Source organism: Grampus griseus (genome assembly GCF_964374135.1).
Source record: "Grampus griseus genome assembly, chromosome: 9".
Classification (NCBI taxonomy): domain Eukaryota; kingdom Metazoa; phylum Chordata; class Mammalia; order Artiodactyla; family Delphinidae; genus Grampus; species Grampus griseus.
This window is the reverse complement of record NC_139003.1, coordinates 6,320,177-6,326,176: the sequence shown is the minus strand read 5'-3', so window position 1 is coordinate 6,326,176 and position 6,000 is coordinate 6,320,177.

Here is a 6,000-nt window from a genome sequence, read left to right as displayed (position 1 = left end):
TTCATAAACAGAACCCCAGTTGAGCCTAACTTGGGTCTCCGAAGAAGGAAACCTCCCCTGAGAGTGGTTCCGGAAAGGTGAGATTTGGACTCTGGTAGTTTCCTAGGACTGCCATAACAAAGGACCACACGCTGGCTAGTTACACAACAGAATTTTCTTTTCTTACATTCTGGAGGCTAGAAGTCCGAGATCAAGGTGTTGGCAGGGTTGACTTCTTCTGAGGCTTCTCTACTTGGCATATGGCCGGCCGTCTTCTCCCCATGTCCTCACATGACCTTCCCTCTGTGTGTGTCTGGGTCCTAATCTCCTCTTCTTATAAGGACACCAGTTATATGGGATTAGGGCCCACCCCTATGACCTCACTTTATCTTAATAACCTCTTTAAAGGCTCTATCTCCAAATACAGTCACATTCTGAGGTACTAGGGGTTAGGCCTTTAGCGTGTTCATTGGTTGGGGAGAGGTGGCCTAATTCAGCCCATAATAAGAGCTTAAGAAATGCCGCAGAATCTTGAACAGCTCTCGTGGAGCATTTATTAGAGAAAAGGCAGTGGTTAAACCACTCTAAGCAATGTCAGGCCCCACTGAAACTAGAGAGCTTAAACATGTAGAAGGACAAGTCAGCAGAACGACCTTGGAGTGCAGGGATCACACAGTAGGAAGCAGTGTGGCCTGGAGCGCACGAGTGAGGCCTAGGCACCCTTGCAGAACCCTCAGAGCCAGCAATCCGCTTCCAGGGATTTCTTAGGAGATAATCAGAAAAGTTCCCAAAAATATTTACCCAAGACATTTTACTACAGCCCTATACAGAATATCAAAAATTAGATACCAACCGAGGATTTGTTGGCTAAATTATAGTAGACCTAATTAAATAACAATATTTGAATATTAAAATCGCTACAATTAATAAGAGAGATCTATATTTAATCTGACAATAGAATGGATTTTCTAAACAAAATCACAGGAATGATGTCCACAACTGTCAAGTGAATAGCAAGTTACAAAATGCAAATCCCTTGTATGTCAAAACTGTAGTATCAACATTCGTGTTACATAAACGAACGTCTGTGAGGACATTCACTACTGTGCAAGCAACGGTTACCTCTGGGTGGTAGACTTTAGAGTGATTTTTTTCTTTATTCTTTACGTTTCACCTGAATTTTCACAAAATATATGAGTTACGTTTATGATTAGAAGAAAACCAAGAGGCATCCCCGGGGCATGACCACCAAGGGGCCTCACAGATGCTTCACCTTGTGAATTAACCACATTCTAGAGTCTTGTCTGTTTGCCAGCTTAGAAACTCCACTTAGACCCTGCACCAATGAAGACTATATTCTGCTCTAAATGGTGAAACGCCCAACCAGCTTTGGCTTAAACAGATAGTGGCTTATTTTTCTAACAGTCTCTGGAGGAAAGCCATTCAGGGCCCCTGCAGCTGCTCATGGATGTCATAAGGAGCCAGAGGCCCCTCTATCTTCTTTCTCTGACATCCTCGGGTGTGACTCTTGTCCTTGTTGTCATAAAATGGCTGCTGTACTTCCAGACATCACAGCCACGTTCTAGTAGATAAAAGCGGAAAGGGCAAAAACACTTTCTCCTAGTAAGGCTTTCCTTTCATTATCCAGAAAACAAACACACTCCAAGGGACTTCCATCTACGTTGCATTGGCCAGAACTGTGGCACGTGGTTACCTTTAGCTGCGAGGGAATCAGGGGAAGTAAGAATTTTTAGGTGGACACAGGGGATTCTATTAATAAGGAAGAATGGAAAATAGATAGGAAGGCAACTGTCTGTGATGCACTGTACCTATGGGTGATGGGAGCAGGGAACATTTGATATTTCCCAACTTACATAGACTAAGATATTAACCAGACACCAATGTCTTCATTCGCAGAGCAGGGGATCCCATTCCAGTGACCAGAATTCTCATGTTTCCCACCAGCACATTCTCCTTCCCAGTATCAGGGAAACAGGAAGTGAAATTATTCATCTAAACACTGCTTGATGAACGTGGAATCAGATTAAAGGCAGGTGGCTATTACCGGAGGATGTTTCACCCAAGCCGACCGGCTGTCCCATGACCTGATTGTTCATAGTACTCAGATTCAACGTCCAGTCCCCCGACTGTACCGGACAGATGCTGTCAGCTTTCATCTCTCTGATCCCCCATTTTGCATCTATGCCCAAATCCCCTTTTCTCCTGTCATATTATTTCTATAGCTCTGTTAATGCCGTCTCTTTGGTTTGTGTTTGACCCAGAAGCACTCTTACCATTGGTCTGACAAATGGCCTCTTACCATTTGTGTTGATTTTATCGATCAAGCCCTCAGAGCCTTGAGGGGCTCCCCCACTTCCTCCCCACGGGGGTAACCCAAGGTTGAAGCTCTGCGGGCTAATGAGATCAGTGGCTTCAGGCCACTGGTGAGGGCTGCGGTGCCATTTGCTGTCAGCATCTCAAAATTACACCGTATAAGGAGTTACTGAAGTATTGGGCATCGTTTTGCCTGGAGAAGAAGAGGTTGAGGAGACGAAGGCATCTGCCTAATATATCTGAGTCATTGTCAGGGGGTTGGTGAAAGAAGAACTAGAACCAATGAAACAAAAAAACAAAAACAAAATTTTTTTTTTTTTTTTATGCCGGACGCGGGCCTCTCGCTCTTGTGGCCTCTCCCGCCGCGGAGCACAGGCTCCGGACACGCAGGCTCAGCGGCCATGGCTCACGGGCCCAGCTGCTCCGCGGCATGTGGGATCTTCCCGGACCGGGGCACGAACCCGCGTCTCCTGCATCGGCAGGCGGACTCTCAACCACTGCGCCACCAAGGAAGCCCAATTTTTTTAATTTTTAATAAAATCTAGCCATCTTGCTATTTGTTAGCTGATGTGGTGAAAAATATTTGTTAGTCACATCTCTATGTCTGAGAGTCCGTTTCTGTTTTGCAGGCAGGTTCATTTGTGTCATATTTTAGATGCCACATATAAGTGATATCATATGGTATTTGTCTTTCCCTTTCTGACTTATTTCACTTAGTATGATCATCTCTAGTTGTATCCATGTGGCTGCAAGTGCATTATTTAGTTCTTTGTTATGGCCGAGTAGTATCCCATTGTATATATGCAGGGAACTATATTCAATATATTCAATATCCTGTGATAAACCATAATGGAAAAGAATATAAAAAAAGAATGTCTGTATGTGTATAACTGAGCCCCTTTGCTGTACAGCAGAGACTGGCACAACATCGTAAATCGACTATACTTCAATAAAAAAATAAAATAAAAATATTGTTAGGAGTTAAAACAACACTTAATCAAAATAAAATTATATATCATACAAAGAAAAGAAAAGAAATAGAACCGATGGATGGAATTTGCAAGAAGACACGTTTAGCCTAATAACAGACATTGTCCAGTAAAGGAGAACGCACTCCATTCTTGGTCAGAGGTCCATCCATCTGGGATAGAGTGGAGGGGATTTTCACTTTGTATGGATATAATGGAATATTCCAAGAGTAAGGAATTTATATTTAGCACTAGCCCCGATTCTTTCCCACAGTTTTTCCTTCCTATAACCTTTTTCTTATTTCCTTCATTTCTCTGATGTATTTAGTTATCTCTTTTAGAAATGTCTTTCCTGATGCAGCCTCAACACTACGTCCTCTAGGTGATCCCAGGTCCTCCCCCCAATCCTGGCCTGAGTCTGAAAGTGTGAGCACCCCTTTTCCTGATATTACAGCTGAGGCAATGTTGGGATGCACTACAGGAATTGTTATGAGATAATAATTCAAAGGAAAATGAAAAGGCAGAAAGCTATCATGTTTACGGAGTAAAGAACTGAGATGTTTGCTCAGATATTGGTGCTCACCAAATATGCCTGTGCCGGTTCTTCAGTGTTTCTCTGGGAGCTGGGCATGGACACTCAGCCTAGAGCCTGAGCTTCCTGTCTTGGCAACAATTTTATAAACAGCTATTCTCTGTATTGAATCCCTCTTGGACTGAAATAGCTGGAGCTGCTCCTTTTGTCTGCAACTTAAGTCTGCCCAATACTCCTGTTAGAGAAAGGAATAGAGGGAAAGCAGACTAGACAGATCTAGTTCCCAGAGGAAGAGGAGAAATCCAAGGGAGGAAGACCAGAAGGGAAAGAAGAATGTGTTAAGATACACAGAAATGGAAATATACGTGCAGTGACAGATACAAGTGCCCAGATGATCCAAAAGCACCATCCATTAGAGTCCCAAGAAGACGTTCCATATAAGAGTAAAAGGAGGGCTTCCCTGGTGGCGCAGTGGTTGAGAGTCCGCCTGCCGATGCAGGGGACGCGGGTTCGTGCCCCGGTCCGGGAAGATCCCACATGCCGCGGAGCGGCTGAGCCTGCGCGTCCGGAGCCTGTGCTCCGCAACGGGAGAGGCCACAACAGTGAGAGGCCCGTGTACCGCAAAAAAAAATAGAGTAAAAGGAAGTCCATACGGCATCTGGCCTTGGATTGCTAGGAACAGTGACGTGAGGTTGAGAGATAACTGGCTGATGATATGGAATTGAGAGGCCGACTTGCTGTGAGGTTGATTCAAAGTTGGTAGGAGTTAGTAGAAGATGAATAGGAGACTGATGAGAATGGTAGGGGATAGTGAGGGACAGACGGGGTAATTATGTGATCTGGAGAATAAGCAGCTAACTCTACCCGGCCAGGCGGCCTCAGGTCGCAAACGTTCAATGTGTGATGTCCAGCAGAGTTAAAGCTCCTGGAAAAGCTCCTCAAATCCTTTCAAAATGATGCATAAAGGCAAAGGGCACATGAATCTGGCCTAAGACCATGTCAGCAAGCTAGGAGACTCCTCCCACATTCACTGTGAAGCGGCTGCCGATGTCCCAAAGACATAGAACGCTGTCCAGAAATGATGGATTGGAATGGAGCTGTTGTTATTGTTACTACTGTTGTTAAAACAGACTGATGAGAGCTGGGCCTTGGGGTGAACAAAGGAGAGATGGTTATAACAATTCTATTTATAAGCCAGAAAAGTTCTTGGGGATATTTCTAGACTGCTGAGAATGTGGCGGACACCCCCATGCAAGAGCCAGGACACCGAACTACGTACATCCAACTAATTAAATAACCAACGCATCCACCTGGGTTGGTGGATGTGACTGATGTGCTCTGAGCTGCCGAGTGAGTGCCTGTAGGCAGTGGAATAATGGCCCCAGACAGACAGAGAAAATTTATAGCTCTTGGCACGTATTCTGACTCCTTGCTTCCTTCTCTGCATGTGTGAGGGTTTCAGGCTTTTAAAAAGAAGCTCAATTATAGGAATTCAATGGTCAGGAAAGGGAGCACAGAACAGTTCTTTCTGACTTCCCACCCACTGGGTCCAGAGATAGAAGGCTTCTCTATGACAGCTTTTCAGATTACGGGCTCCCTAAAGGATGGCAGGGAATTAGGCGCCAGGCTTGTGCAAGGGCCACGTGACGATTAGCCCAGAGGAGACCTCCAAGGGCACAGTGGAAACTCAGGAAGAGTCCGGAGCTGACTGGAGGGCACTTGTCTCTGAGGCCCTGGCTGAGTCATGAGGCACGTGCCTCTCGCTTGATACGGAGACGGGAAGAGCTTAAATCTTCTGACTCCCTTCTTCGGGAGACATATTTCTTTCTCTTTATCCGGGAAATCCTCCTATTATACGTTTATTTAGCCTAAGACCCTTGTACTGAGTTGAATAGTGTCCCCCAAAAGTCCATGTCCACCCTGTACCTGGGAATGTGGCTTTATTAGAAATAGGGTCTTTGCAGAGGTAATCAAGGTAAAATGAGGTCATATTGGATGAGGTGGGCCCTAATCCAATGACTGGTGACCTCAGGAGGAGAGACACAGACACAGACAGAGAGAACATCGTGTGAAGACAGAGGCAGAGATAGGAACTGTGCAGCCACAAGCCAAAGACTGCGGGTAACCACCACAGCTGCAGGAGAGGCAAGAATCCTTCCTTAGACCTTCAGAGGACGTGTGGCCTGG